The sequence below is a fragment of the Epinephelus lanceolatus genome, chromosome 11 (genome assembly GCF_041903045.1).
Source record: "Epinephelus lanceolatus isolate andai-2023 chromosome 11, ASM4190304v1, whole genome shotgun sequence".
NCBI classification, from domain to species: Eukaryota; Metazoa; Chordata; class Actinopteri; order Perciformes; family Serranidae; genus Epinephelus; species Epinephelus lanceolatus.
This window is the reverse complement of record NC_135744.1, coordinates 3,000,390-3,016,986: the sequence shown is the minus strand read 5'-3', so window position 1 is coordinate 3,016,986 and position 16,597 is coordinate 3,000,390. Positions and strand designations below refer to the sequence as shown.

At 41.5% G+C, this 16,597-nt stretch overlaps 1 long non-coding RNA gene across 1 annotated transcript; it reads left to right on the top strand.

The window, feature by feature from the left end:
- The first annotated feature begins 9,497 nt into the window (after nucleotides 1-9,497).
- On the top strand, nucleotides 9,498-11,026 carry LOC144464581 (uncharacterized). The gene is made up of 3 exons (XR_013492266.1): nucleotides 9,498-9,775; nucleotides 9,883-10,215; nucleotides 10,574-11,026. It is a non-coding gene; the product is annotated as an uncharacterized LOC144464581 (long non-coding RNA).
- The last annotated feature ends 5,571 nt before the right edge of the window (nucleotides 11,027-16,597 follow it).

Sequence of the window (16,597 nt, the reverse complement as noted above, 5' to 3'; positions counted from 1 at the left end):
CTCCCATACTTAAATAACCTTCCTCTTCCTGGATTTTCTTCTGAGAGGACTGATTGGAAGTGGATCTCTCCACCTGATCTCAAGGAGTTATGTACCTTGCTTAGTATGTCCCCCTGCTGGCCCCCAACTGACATTATTCTGCCTCATCCAAATCCATTGCATGGATCTAGCTGCTTCATCTGACTTTTCCTTCACTGTCTTCCTCAAACTCTGTCCCCGCACTCCGAGTTCCCCCAGGAGCGAGACAGCTGATCTTGCTATGAATCCCCTACATCCCACTTCCACTGAACAAATCCTAGTTTTCCACCCTCCCTGCTCCTAAGTCTGCGCAAGCTTTTTTTCATTCATAGGCTTCTTCCACTGAGTCTTCCCAAGGAACTGTCAGCTCAATGAAATAAACTATTCATTGACTCACAGACCACAACACTATGTCAGGCCTCTGATTGGTACAAACTATTTCCTGGGGAACAACAAGCTTTCCCCCTATATTTCCTTGCATTTCCCAATCACAAGCACCTTCTAGGCGGCCACACCCTTGCCTCCTTACTAGCCTATCACTTCTGTATTTCTCCCCTTCGTGGACAAACTGAATTGCTAAACTCCTATTCTTAAAACCCTCTGAATTTGCCTGTCTTCGTTTCCCTTCGATGCCTGCAGCTAAGATTTTTTTAACACCTGGTTATGTCGCCATGTATACCGGCTTTGTGACAAGCTAACTTTACAGCCTGCTAAAATATACTTTAAGGTTGCAGTACCTGAACACACTGGGCATGATAGGTCCCCATTTACCCACAGTTTTAGGTTGTGGGGGTTGGTAACGTATGTAGCCCCTACCAGGAATCTAATACGACTCTTCATTCCACAGGTCCCTCAATCAAGCTTCCTCTTCTCTACAATTTCCCAATTCAACCACTTTCCCTGCTTAGCCTGGGCCACTACCTTTGCACCCCTTAATATCTCCTCCTGTCTCCTCCTGTATAACCAGCTTTCTTTTATTTTTGGGACCTGCTTTATTCCACACCAATTTGCCTGAGCCAAGCCCCAGGCCTCCCCGGCCAAACTGAACATTACAGATGCAGCCACATCAAATATCCGTTATGTCCGTGGTGGAGCAGTGACCGATCCGTAACAGGTCCCTGTTGTCACCTGGCTGGCTCATAGCTTTAATGAGATTCCCCGTGATGATGTAGAGAATACGGGGCCGACTGGTAACGCCCCCTAAGTTTAATTTGTAGAAACCAGTTGCAATGCTCTGTCTATCCACCAGGAGGAGCAGTGAGTGTGGAAGCTGAAGTGGTTTACTGCACCTCTTATTACTGTAATAGTGGGAGAGAGCTTCCCACACTGAGCATATTTAATGATTATCACTATATATACATAATACCATTATTATGGCTATGTAAATGTAATTTATAGTGCTGTTAGATCACTATTAGACCACCCCACTCCGTTTAGCGAAAATGTTGTTTTTCAGACTACATGCCAAAAAATATGGACTGAAGCAGAATCTTTCATTAGATAAAAACAGCTTGTGAATATTGGAGATGATTACATAGATCTTTTCTTTTTTACTTTTTATTTTGAGATTCAGACTGTAGTACAAGACTCTGCACACGTTCTGCCTGCCGCACGCAGCAGGCTTCATCTCACTGATCTGTCGCTGTCTGTCTAAACAGATTTATGGAAGCGATATTTCACAAGATCTGATAACCACCAAGGGGTCATTTTTACCCCTCTGGCATTTTCAAATGCTTGTAACTTTGTCACAATAAAACTTTCACATCTCTCCGCGAAATGCTAGCTAGTTTTTACAGACAGACAGACAGACAGAAAAGAGGAAAGGAGAGGGATTTGGATCGTGTAGTCTAATTATGAACCGGAGAAAATGGATGTATGTCAAACGAGCTCTGGCGATGCTTCAGGACATGGACCGCGGAATGCATCTGAACAAGGGGGGGCCATAATTTCAAGTCACGCAGAGGGGGTGGGGGGGGGCATATGCATTGAAACAGACAATATTACTGATGTATTAAATAACGTTGCGGAGCACTTCTTTTATTCCGACGCCACACAGTCACATCTACAGTACACACATGAACACGAACACATGCTTGCTCAGATTAACCCCTCTGATCCCACTCTAACATTCACACACAACAGGCCAAGCCTATTTACACATAAACGCACAGATGAAACTATAGCAAACAACAAAGTACATCCAGTCCACAACCACAACCAAAACTCATCTTGCTGCCTTGAATCTAAATCAACATCATATTCATTATCATCACAAGTCAGCACTCATATCAGACTGATGTGCAGAGCCGCACACACACACACACACACACACACACCCAACAACAAAACAAGCGCAGCTATGCGGTTACTGAAAAGTAACCAGAACGCTGAATTTCTGACCATTACCACCTGCAACCGCAATGTGTATGCCCACTCCCGCCTGCTCCCGCAAAACTCTGAGAATTTATGCCCGCACAATAATAGAGATGCATTGATTTTGTGTCTTCTCCCGTCCCGCAGGAGAAAACACGTCATTTTATAGGCTATTAATAAAGAGATTCATGGGGTTGTTTGTTTCGTTTCCCTGGTCTGCATGTGTTTTGATGCACTGGTCAGGAATAGCGCTCCTATTTCGTTGTTTTCATTTAGTTTTTAATGAAATAAAGGCTGTTTCATATTCTATTCTCCTCCTCTGTATTTTATTTATTTTTCTACCTTTATATAATCACGCAGTGATTGAGGTTAATGCAAGCCCGGCGCCAGGATGAAGTTACTGAGGGGGCGGTTAAAAATTACGAGGGGGCAAATCTTTATTATGCAGCATAGGTTCACACAGTGGGTTATAAAGAGCGCGCAGACGTGCGTAATAGTCGCGCGTAATGACAGCTCATCGCCGGTGAAACACAATAAACTGCACATCTTCTTTCATGTTTGTCTCATGACAGATGGAGCTGACAGACAGACAGACACACAGACAGACAGGTGGAGCAAGCGGCAAATTGGTATGAAAGCTGGTTCAGGGCCTATTCGCCCATTTATGAATAAATATGGAGTGGAAACACTCATGCATGTGCACCGAGTTCCTGTGTTGACATCCTGTTGCTAGGCTACATCTTCTTCTTCTTCTTTTTCTTTTTCTACTTTACTTTTCTACTGTTTAATGGGGACCCGCGGGACCCGGCAGGACCCATGGCCCCCCTGGCCCCCCCAGTTCCGCAGTCTATGCTTCAGCACATAAGTGAAGAAGTGGATGAGGGAGAGACCGATTATCCGTCCTTTTCACCCAGCGAGGAGGAGTCATCTGAACATGAGGAGCCGGAGCCGGCATTCAGAAAAAGGCCCAGGCCTCCGGTGGCAGAGGCTCCCCCCACTTCACCTAGACAGTGAGCTGAATGCGTTTTTCGTGTTGTTGATCGATCTCCATCGATAGAGTACACAGTTTTTTGTGTGTGATATTAAACAATTCTATAGAGTCCGGGAAAATTTGTTGGCAGCTCTGGTTTGATCATATATTTTCACAGACTTGTATTTTAATTGTCACTCTGCTCAGGCAACTTGCGGGATAACTCTAGCTGATGAACCAATCAGATTGTAGTTTAGAGAATATCAACCAATGGCAGACGGCCTTAGGACCCGAAAAAACAGGGAAAACTGACAGCTCCGTCTTTTTTTGACTTATTATTGTGTCAAAATGAACAATTTAATGTAAATATATGGTATATAATCACCACCATCATTAATATATATATGTAACATGATTGTATAATCTTAGGGTCTACACAAATCCCTTTGCAGGTGCTAAAAATGGCCAGTGTTCTGATTTATTTTTCTATGTATGCTCACGTTAAGTTTCTTTTATATATCTCTTCTTTTATATATAGCAACAGCCTACAGTCTCTGCGTCGTGTTGTGATAATGACGGTGGACTAACAGCTAACAGTTAGTAACATCAGTTGTCTCCAACAAAGACACACAGACACTCCGATGTCGGTTCAGTGATGACTGTTTATTGCTTACAAGCACTTCGGGATCTGGGGGATACAAGCCCGGTCTCAGTAAAACTATTTAATATAAATAAAATCATAATCAAAGGAAACTTACAATACTAATAAATGATGTCAACGTGACAAAGCTTAATAACCGTTAAATAACAAATTACATGGTCAACGGTCTAACCTTGACCAGGATCAAAGACTTACTATATTACAAATTACATAAAAGACACTATTGATACAGATGAACCAGTACACATTGATAATCACTCTGAATGTCAATATAGTTATAATTAGCAATAAAGTCTCTCTCAGATCAGCTATACATTAATATTTACAGGTTTCCATTTAACAGTCACACACTCACGTGGGGGATACAAGCCCGGTCTGACTTGTTCCCCCGGTGATGGGCTTTATGGCTGCATCATTACCTTGGATACTGTGTAGCCAAGTATTAAATTTGAAATATAAGATAACAGCATAAAAATATGAAAATAACACAAATATGTACACCTTACAACTATTAAATGAAGGTAAAATTACTGGCAAAATTATATTCTATATTACAAGATTTTGCTATTAGACATAGTGGCCATTTAAAGCTCAACTGATGTATTTAATGTAACATGCAAGAGGCATATGTTACATCTGCTTCTCATATTGTTCTAATACTAAACAAGAGTAATTTTAATATATATGTATATATTTCTTAATAATAGACCCTAAACTGACTAGTTTATAAGCTTCTAGAGTCTAATGAATGACCTAATAAACTACAATATACAACAAGTGATGAGTCTGAGTCGTTTTCTCCACTTGATTTGATTTTTTTTTTAAACGTCATCTCATTTGCATAAACCCAAACACATGTTTACCTTAGCTAGCACATCTGCAGCTAAGGATGCATCCTGGAAAATATGGAGTGCTGTATGCACGTAGCAGGTAGCACAACTCCTAGTATCATACAGTTTTCAGCCGAAAGTTGGGCAGCATTTGTAAGAAGTTCTCTGGAGTGGGTCAGTTTTGATACTAAAGAAAGCCAAGTTACAGCAATAGCTGTAGAAAAATATGATTTAAAGGAAAATGTCTTTGTGTGCCAGCTAATGTTGGCTACCACCGAGAATGTTATATGCAATATGCCAACAGAAGAAACATTGCGAGAGCTCGCAAGAGTAAAGAGAGGGCAATACAGCAGATTGGTTTGTACAACATTGTGGTTTTGACTTTGGACAGTACATTCAATTTCAATTTTCATATCATAAATATTCATATATCATACAGTGGTGAAGTATTCAGATCCTTTTGTTATTCATATACCATACAGTGGTGAAGTATTCAGATCCTTTTGTTATTCATATACCATACAGTGGTGAAGTATTCAGATCCTTTTGTTCAGTAAAAGTACTAATACCATAGTCATCACATAGTTTGATAGTTAGATAGTTTGCGTCTGATTTCCTGTCAACTCCATGGTCTCTCGAACCAGCAGGCGAGGATCAAGATGTCACACGTGTCCAGACGATGTGTAACAGCCTTTCAGTCATTCATTCAGTCAGTGGCGAAGATGAAGACGGCCCGTCGATGTCGTCCATGACAGCGGGGCCGAGCAGTGCAGTCAGGATACTCTGAGCGTTAGCTGGGTTACTCACAGCACAGTCCGTTTATTCCTCAGGTTCTCCTCATCGGAAACTATGAACTGCAGCCTCATTAGTAAGCTGAGTTAGCTGTACTCATAGAGGCTGTACTGCGACTAAATGTCCATTCACTTTGCTAGTGATGAATGCTAACAACACATCGGTGGCTAATGAGCTAATACACAACGTGAATAACTGTTCAAAACACTTCAACTAAAGTTAGAAACGTCTTCAGCTTCTCACGGAAGATATGCAGAAAATGTCCAGGTGAATACTGTCGGTTAGATAGCATAAAGACACAGACTACTACTTTTTACGGTTAACTCCGGTCAACTCCTCTGAGCCGTGTTTACTTTCTATTTGGGCGAATATCATTGGCACACTTCAAGTCAGGTGACACTAGAACTTGTTGTTGATTGGTTTGCGGTATAGTACGCCATAGCGTTTGCCTGATTAGTTTATCAAACATAAGTTTAGTTTTCATAAAAATATGATCGAATTGAGACTGCCAACAAACAGAAACGTGTTCAGAAAAAATATATTAAGTTAATGTTAAAAAAGCAGCTACTCTATCACTGAGGATTGATCATTTCAAAAACAAAAGCAGATAGCGACCTTCAGCCCACCGCCTAACCCTCACAATCACAGCAGCCCTCAGATGTTGTGACAGACAAGCCCCCACTCTCACAAAACACGTTTCCTAATTATATATATATATATATATATATATATATACAGTACAGGCCAAAAGTTTGGACACACCTTCTCATTCAATGCGTTTTCTTTATTTTCATGACTATTTACATTGTAGATTCTCACTGAAGGCATCAAAACTATGAATGAACACATGTGGAGTTATGTACTTAACAAAAAAAGGTGAAATAACTGAAAACATGTTTTATATTCTAGTTTCTTCAAAATAGCCACCCTTTGCTCTGATTACTGCTTTGCACACTCTTGGCATTCTCTCCATGAGCTTCAAGAGGTAGTCACCTGAAATGGTTTTCCAACAGTCTTGAAGGAGTTCCCAGAGGTGTTTAGCACTTGTTGGCCCCTTTGCCTTCACTCTGCGGTCCAGCTCACCCCAAACCATCTCGATTGGGTTCAGGTCCGGTGACTGTGGAGGCCAGGTCATCTGCCGCAGCACTCCATCACTCTCCTTCTTGGTCAAATAGCCCTTACACAGCCTGGAGGTGTGTTTGGGGTCATTGTCCTGTTGAAAAATAAATGATCGTCCAACTAAACGCAAACCGGATGGGATGACATGTCGCTGCAGGATGCTGTGGTAGCCATGCTGGTTCAGTGTGCCTTCAATTTTGAATAAATCCCCAACAGTGTCACCAGCAAAACACCCCCACACCATCACACCTCCTCCTCCATGCTTCACAGTGGGAACCAGGCATGTGGAATCCATCCGTTCACCTTTTCTGCGTCTCACAAAGACACGGCGGTTGGAACCAAAGATCTCAAATTTGGACTCATCAGACCAAAGCACAGATTTCCACTGGTCTAATGTCCATTCCTTGTGTTTCTTGGCCCAAACAAATCTCTTCTGCTTGTTGCCTCTCCTTAGCAGTGGTTTCCTAGCAGCTATTTGACCATGAAGGCCTGATTGGCGCAGTCTCCTCTTAACAGTTGTTCTAGAGATGGGTCTGCTGCTAGAACTCTGTGTGGCATTCATCTGGTCTCTGATCTGAGCTGCTGTTAACTTGCGATTTCTGAGGCTGGTGACTCGGATGAACTTATCCTCAGAAGCAGAGGTGACTCTTGGTCTTCCTTTCCTGGGTCGGTCCTCATGTGTGCCAGTTTCGTTGTAGCGCTTGATGGTTTTTGCGACTCCACTTGGGGACACATTTAAAGTTTTTGCAATTTTCCGGACTGACTGACCTTCATTTCTTAAAGTAATGATGGCCACTCGTTTTTCTTTAGTTAGCTGATTGGTTCTTGCCATAATATGAATTTTAACAGTTGTCCAATAGGGCTGTCGGTTGTGTATTAACCTGACTTCTGCACAACACAACTGATGGTCCCAACCCCATTGATAAAGCAAGAAATTCCACTAATTAACCCTGATAAGGCACACCTGTGAAGTGGAAACGATTTCAGGTGACTACCTCTTGAAGCTCATGGAGAGAATGCCAAGAGTGTGCAAAGCAGTAATCAGAGCAAAGGGTGGCTATTTTGAAGAAACTAGAATATAAAACATGTTTTCAGTTATTTCACCTTTTTTTGTTAAGTACATAACTCCACATGTGTTCATTCATAGTTTTGATGCCTTCAGTGAGAATCTACAATGTAAATAGTCATGAAAATAAAGAAAACGCATTGAATGAGAAGGTGTGTCCAAACTTTTGGCCTGTACTGTATATATATATATATATGTGGCCCGCCACGAGAAACCCAGCAACAAGTCGGCCCGGCACAAGTCGAAAAAAAAAAGAAAAAAATCGATTTTTTAAAAAAATTAGTGATTTTCATTTTTTTGCAGAATGTGTAAGTTGAAATCATGAAGAAGCCACTCCATGTTTCAAATAATAGTATTGGTGGCCTTAAAACCATAAACTTTGTATTTGAATTTGGGCTGTTTTAGAGAAAATTCTCTGATCCTAGTTGGGGGTGCGGCAATAACAACAGTAAATTTGCATACTGACTTTCTTTGGCTATTCACGCGCTTTTGTTCTTTTTTCGGCCAATCAGCTTCATGCAGCCAGCCGCTCCTGCATATTAAGGAACTGCTAGTTCTGGAAGCTGCATGTGTTTGCATCATTGAATGAAGATGGACCAGGAAAAATGCATTGCAGAAGAGCTAAATCGTGGCTATTTCAGCACAAATCTTTGGCAGTACTTCTTCAACAAGACAGATACTTCTGGTTATGTCGACACCGATCTCACTTCTGATTCTGAACCCAAACTAGAAGATGAAACTGACGAAATTGACGAGAGCGACTGCATTACACTGGAGAACATCCCTAATCTACAGCTGAACTTAGCCGAAGATGAAGACAACGAAGAATCCCTCGGCCTCGCAGCGGAGGAGCTGGAGCGTAAGATATCAGAAGCTATATCTACGATAACATTTGAAGGGGATAAAGACAGCAAAATGGAGAAGATCCGTAACTTTGACTGCAAATGCTACGGAAGAAGAAAGGAGAATTCTGTCCTTGGGACACAGTTGTGTAGCCACAAACTTTCTCCAGAGCTTATGTACAACATACGGATGGATTCTTTAGCTGCCGAAAGAGAGTGGCAGGACATGAGAATAATTGGACACCTCGAGGCGAACAGACGTACAGTAGTTACTTCTGAGATGACTACATCCACCAAGAAGCCCCCAACAAAAAGAAAGCACCCCCGAACCACTTATTTCATCGGAGGCAATGAAGTCTGCAGGGATACTTTTCAGTTTCTTATGGGGTGAGTTTTCATTAATGTCCAAATTATCTACGTTACGTTAGTGTTCATTCGAAGTCACATACAGGGATTACAAACTGTTTTTTCATGTTTTTTCATGGCTATACCTTACATTGTTATTAGCTAGCTCAGTACTGTCGTTTTAAAATGAAAATGATACGCACATCGAAACTAAGCTGTAATGGGAGGTTTATATAGGGTAATGTGAGCATCTGCTATTAATTTGAATAACACCAACCTGATGATGATGATGTGATGGGTGAATAACACACCTTTGGGTGCATGAATAAAGTATTGACTGTGATGCTAATGATTTAGCAACTAGCCTACCTGAGGGGACTACCGGCAGGCAGTTTGGATGAATACATCCAGAGTCAGGTGACAAGGTGCCTGTTAGCATGACCCATGATCTGAAACTTCTTTGTTTTCCTTTTTCAGAATTGGCAAAGACACTCTGACTGACATAATCAAACACTTTGATGAGAATGGGGAAAGACCACGGTTAAGGAAGAAGAGCTCACAGCCACGGCCAGCCAGGTTCATCAGCCGTGAACAAATCAACAGAGCTGTGGAATTTATAAAAAAACTACGCAGAAGACAATGCCATCATGCTGCCTGGCCGACATCCTGGGCATAGGGATTGGCATGTGAAGTTGCTGCCAACCCATGTGTTTAAGGCCTCAGTGTGGCGTCTCTACGTGAAGTCTGCTAAGGAGCTTGGTATGTGTAAAAATTGATTTCGAATCGAATGCTTCTAATGTGAAGTAATGTGAAGCACTATTAGCAATTAAAGTATAATTAACCATAAGCAATATCTGTTTTTTCAGGTGAGCGTGCAGTTTGTAAATCAAGCTTCAAAGCACTGTGGAACCAGCTCCTCCCGCACATCAGAAGCTGCAGGCCACGTACAGATCTCTGCTGGCAGTGCCAAAACAATAACGAACAGCTGTTAGGAAGTGCAAACCTCCCAGATGATAGAAAGTCTGAAGCGGTCAAGAAGCAACAAGATCATCTTGCCCTTGTGCAAAAAGAGAGGGCTGTGTACAACAAGATGACTGCTGCCTGCGGAAAGACGTGCTGACTCTCAGTTGTCTTTTGGACCCTCCCCATCAGCAAGCAAGAAGATCAGGATGCATTACAGTTTTGATTTTGCACAGCAGGTACTATTTATCACGTTATTTACTTCACTTCACTTTATTAAATGTCCCTTGAAGGGCGATTTGGTTTGCAGCAGACACACACGCCAAGTGTTACTGTACAATATTAAAGTGCATAGAGAATAAGTAGCCTAATAATAAATAGTTACAAGTGCAAATGCAAAGTAGCAATAATAAATAATAATAAATAGTTGCAAGTGCAAATGCAGAATAGCAGCAATATAGCAATCATGGTTATTTTGTTGAATTAAAGTTTTTTTATTTCTATAATTTTTGTATTGTTTGATTTATTAGACTGTTATGAATAGACACAAACGTCTTTCATTTGATCTAATCCCCTTTCCCTCTCTGTCTTCTTCAGATGCACTTTCCCTCAAACCCTCCTCAGCCTGGGCCAATGTACTTCCTGACTCCATGGAAATGTGGCCTTATTGGTGTCTCCTGTGAAGGGCTGCAAAAACAGGTGAATTTCCTGATTGATGAAGGCATGTCGTCAAGTAAGGGGAGCAATGAAGTCATCAGCTACATGCATCATTTCTTCAGCAACTTCGGAGTTGGAGAAACAGACGTGGATCTTCATTGTGACAACTGCAGTGGGCAAAACAAAAACAACTTCATTCTCTGGTACGGTGCCTGGCGGTTTGGACACAAGCTTCACTCCACACTTAGCATCCACTTCCTTATTGCTGGCCACACCAAATTTGCCCCTGACTGTGGCTTTGGACTAATCAAGCAAGCATTCATGAGGACCAGAGTCAACACTTTGGCAGACATCGCCAAGGTTAGTTTATTTTATTTGACTACTGTAAATGTGTAAAACATGCATTTTTAAAAAAAATCATGAAAAGTAATAGAATATTTCCATTGCGGTCCTTGCTGTCAACAGGTAGTGGAAAACAGCTCTCCTGAGAGTCACCTCAATATCCCACAGCTTGTTGGAATGGCAGATGGCAGAGTGATAGTCAAGACCTTCGACTGGCAGACGCATCTGAGTCCCTACTTCCGAAGGCTCCCACAAATCAAGAGTTATCAGCACTTCAGGTATTAATATTGAAACTTATTTGCTCCTTCTAACTCTTAAGTATATTACCTTTCTTGTTTTTCATTTTTATTCAGGGGCTTTTTGTTTTGTTTTTTGTGATCAACTTTATTCAGGGGCTTTTTGTAACAAAAGCATTTCCATTTCAGTAAAGTACATTCTGATTCTGATCAGTCCACTAAAGTGCTTAAGGAAAATAACACTACATCAACATTAACTACATTGTTCAAACTACTACAATAGTTTCTGCCCTGCAGGCTAACAGATACCAGATGTCACTGAGAGCTAGACCAGTAGGGGGTAAGGCTTATCTAAATGAGATGCAAATGAGCAGCATTGTGTTACCTGGCACCTGAGAATTCAGAATAGTTCAGGCTGGATTTCTCAGTAAAGTAGTTTGAGGAGTGCCTGCATTCAAATGGCCACAACTTCTTAAATATTTTCAGATTTCCATGTGTTAGACATCGTTGGAAAGCTTAGAAACTACACTTTCAGAATCTGTAAATAACTCAGAATGCCTCTCGGGAGACTTGTTCCTGGTTTTTCCATGGCTGGTCACATATATATATATATATATATATATATATATACATATATATTTATGATGTCATTCAGTAGGTTCTAGCAAGATTACTGCACTTGCTAAACAAATTTTATATATTTTTTATAGTGTCGGATCACCCAGATCTGTGTGAGGGCCACACAACTGGAAAAGATGGGACTGTGTGGAAGCATACACAGCTGGGATTACGCACTGGGAGAGCACAGTCTCAGAACATCTTGACTGAAGTAGCTGGCCCAAATGCACATGCACGCCGTAATACTGATGACCATTTGAGCACGTTCATATGTCTGATGGATTGTGTCATGCTGCAACACATCTGCGACTGTACAGTGGCAGAGGTGCATTGGTGTGGAGTAGTGCATGGTTGTTAACACGATTCTGCCGTGCGCGATCCAGAGAACAGAGGAGAATTGTAAACGTGTGACCATGTACAGAAATGAATTTCGTTAGTTTTAAATATGAAGAATTGTAAAATGTCACTAGGATGAGACTGTCAGTCAGTCAGTGAGACATCAGGCTGAAATTGGCATTTCATCCTCACATGCACAATGGCGCCATCAGGGGGTGGCCAGGGGTGGCCCCTGCCCCCCCTATAAACTTGCTGGCCACCCCACTCGACAGTGGGGACCAGGCGTTAGTGCGACCTCCCATAGGTCCGACTACCCATAACTCCGACTACCCGCTAATCCAACTATGCAGGTCTACGGCGAGTTTTAGCGTGTTAGTCCCATAATGTCGACCGCCCATTAATCCGACCATTTTAATGCCATTATTCCGACCGTCAGATTTCATACCCAGTAGTCCAACCGCCCATTAGTTCGACCACAGCACTTCCAACAGGAAGCAGTCTGTGCATTTCTCCCTCACTGCACCGGCACGGACTGTGAGGACAGTTGCTTTTATCTCATCAACGGGAAGTCACATCCATCTGCTATATGTGACGTACATGCCCTTATTAGGATAACACATCCTGGTATTCCCCACACATAAAGCCTATTGACAGTGTAATGCATCTGGCTGCAGATGTATATTAAGCATTAATCCGTTCTTGCAGCACGTCTACAGAAAGTATTTTGTTAGAGACAAACAATCCATCTGTCTGTCATCTCACCTGTACTAACGTTTTGCCTAGCCTTGACCAGCGAATTCATCAGCTTGTAACAATTCGCCAACAACAGAAACTGAGACTTATGTCACAACGCTACTTTTACAGGTCACGGGAGGCACAGGTTCACAGTGCCAAGCTGAAACCCCTGATATAACATGAAACCCCCCAAAAACTTTTTTTGCTTTCAAAATGCAGCAATAAATTGTATAAAAACGAAAAGGACTCATATGGTTAGTTTAACTCAACAACTTTAGTGTAATTAAATTAAATCAAACTCAAATTAACACGCTTCTGGCTCGGACGATTCACTCAATTAACACAGCATGTCACACCAATACAGAAAACAAATAACCCCCACTGTGCATTTACTGCTTGTTTATTAATTCCAGTCACATTTTATGTGTGTGAGATCCTGTGCGTGCACCTTGAATATCATATGTAGGCTATTTCATAACTAAAATGGTGGTGAAAATATTTAACTTTGCTAGACGGCATTTCTCTGAGCCATTTGTTAAAAGGAAATAATGTATTTGCTGTGGAAAGAAGGCAACACAATTGTGGAATTATAGGTTAAACAATCTTTGCTTCCTTTAATTTAGTTTGGATAACAGTAGTGGCCTAATAGTAGCTGCAGCAGCAACAGCGTTAGTTGCCAACAGCTGTCTTGTTTTTATTTCTTCGGCGTTGGTCTGTTTGTCTGTTTGTTTGTTTGTTTGTCTGCAAAATAACTCAAAAAGTTCTGAATGGATTTTGATGAAATTTTCAGGAAAGGTTGATAATGGGACAAGGTACAGATGATAAAATTTTGGTGGTGATCAGTTGAAGCAAAGTGGATAAAATAATAAAATGGCGGGAAATCTGAGCTGCTTGGCGGAGGTCTGCGCTCTCCGAGTGCTTTTCGAGTTACAGATATGCGACGTTATTTGGCCATGGTGATCGCCGCTTGCTGTTGGTTTGCAGGACTTCTGTTTTTCTGCTGATGTTGTTTTTTTATCCATGTACACTGTCTTGGTTCATCATGTCAGAAGTAGTGAGTTTTGGAGTATAGACATTTGTTTGTTTTTGCATCTTCAGGACCAAGGACAGCGCTTAAAGTGATTTTGTTATAACCGCTGCCTGTAACAGGCTCGGGGACATCTTCAGCACCAAGGACAGCGCTCGGTAGTTCTTGTCTGCTTTTGTCATGTGGTGAATTCTACTGTTGGCCTCCTTATGAAAAAAATTTAATAAAATTAGCATTCGTTAGAACTTCTTAATGTTTTATTTGTGTGTAGCTTATGGCAGCCAGTCAGCAGCGTAGTGAATGGCAATGTGCGAGTTATTTTTTTACCAGCGAAAAATGCATTTTTTGTTACTGGAGAACGATGCTGGTATTGGCATATATGTGTATTTCAGGCAGAGACGATCTTTGGTCAGGTAAGTGCGTCACATGCATTTGCGACTAAAAATAGTTTTGTGTGAGCGAGCAAAAGAAATCATTCAGGAGCACGCTGTGCGAGTAGGCTACAGATTTCAACCAGCAGCAGAAACAGAAGGCGAATCCCGCCAGTTGTGGGTTGAACGGGGGTCCCAGACACAGACAGGAATACGTATTCCTGTCAAATACGGCGGCCATAGCATTCCGCGGCGCAAGATAACGGCTTACCGGCGACAGAGAAGCCCAGCTCCAGGTCCAATAATTTCCTCTTCTTGGTGTCATGACTGCCCAGTACCTGGACAACCAAGCCGTGGTGGCACACAGGTATGTGACGTGTCAGAGGAGAAACGAGCCGTTCACATTTCTCTCTTTGTGGTAGGTAACGGCCCACAAACCTCACCGCATTTTAGGGACTGTTCTTTACTTGTCAGGGGAGGAGGGTGGCTGGTTGATTTTTATTTTATTTATTTATTTTATTTCAATCCCCCCTATGTTAATCAGTTGGCAGGGTTTCACTTAAGTAAAAAAAAATGAATGAACAACTTTCACTTGTATTGGAGTAATATTTGTCCAAGAGTATCTTTACTTTCACTCAAGTCATGTCGTTGAATACTTTGTCCACCACTGGTCAGACATTCATGCTTATATAGGGCAGGCCCTGCTGTTGCAGTCTGGTCGAGCTAAAATCTTATGTCTCAACTTTCCAAAGGGGACTAAAGTCAGTGATTCATGTAAAATTCCTTAATGAAATATTCTTTTTGCACTGTAGTAAGAATACTACAGAATTTATTAACCCAAATATTAATATGTTAATAATATTAACCCAAATCAGTTACCAGCCAGCCTGGCTGGTAAGTGAAAAAGTTAGGTTTGGACCCTGCACATTCCCCTCGCCAGTCACATAGATTCTATTGTCAGTTATGCATTTCATCCCAAATGCACAGCCAGCCAGGTCCAGGAAGCTGCTCTTGACCTTCCATCACTCACAGTAGCCCCCGCCCCCTGGCCGCTGTTGCGTGCTCCAACATCAGTAGACGTTTCCTAAAGTCTTTCTGATAGTTTTTTACTAGCCTATATACTACAACAGTATAATAAAATCCTGAAATTATGGCTTTTAGTTTTGGTGTGCCACCCCAAGATTGTAAGTGGCCCCATCTGGCCACCCCTATGAAAAATTTCTGGAGGCGCCACTGAGCACAGGGCACAGTCAGCATACACACAATCATACGCTGCAGCAGAGTCTGTCTCAGTCTCCAGTACAATAGCTGTAGTAGTTTTTGTTGTTGTTGTTGTTGTTGTGTGTATTAAAACAATTTTACAAAAATGAACAAAATACTAATGTAAATAAGATAAAATGTACATACCAAATGTGTGCCTCTATAATTAGCTTGAAATTAATAATTACAGGAAAAACAAAATAAATAAATTTTACAAATAAACTAGTTAACTTAATTTACAAACATAAACATCTCTTCACAGGGAAAATAAAAAAGGTAAACTGGAAGTAAACCAAAGCAGTGTGCCTGCCATTAAACTCATTAAATTTAATAAATGTGCATAAAAAATTACAAAACACATCAAAACACACCTATAAGAGCAGCACAGGGCACAGTCAGCCACAGTCATCCACACAATCACACGCTGCAGCAGGGTTTGTCTCAGTCTCCTGCAGCAAGTAACACAATATGCAAATGAGGAACACCGTTACATTTAACTACCGTTACAGCCATATTTAGCGAGAAAATACGGAAGCAAAACTCATCATTACTAAAGGTAGGCCTATACTATAATATTACATGCAGTTTCGACCAGAATAAATGACTCTTAGGCTGCCTTTACACTACCAATGCCCAATTCCGATTTGTTGCCTATTTCCTGACTGCTGTTTGCATGTTCTATTCATGCATACACACAATCCTGGGTCCTGACATACTGCGGCCGGTCCGTGAGGTACTCCAGGATCCAGGATGTGAGGTGATTAGCCACCCCTATGTGCTCCAGTTTGTCCCCCAGAAGCGCAGGCTGTATGGTGTTGAAGGCAAGGCAAGGCAAGGCAAGTTAAGTTTATTTGTAGAGCACAATTCGTACACAAAGTAATTCAAAGTGCTTTACAGAACAAGAAAATGCATTAAAATCACAATACAAAATAAAAACATAAATAATCATTATAAAATGAACTTTAAAAGAGAAGAGTGAAGATAAGATCCTTTCAGTCATATGCACAGTGAAATAGAGCTGTTTTGAGCCTAGATTTGA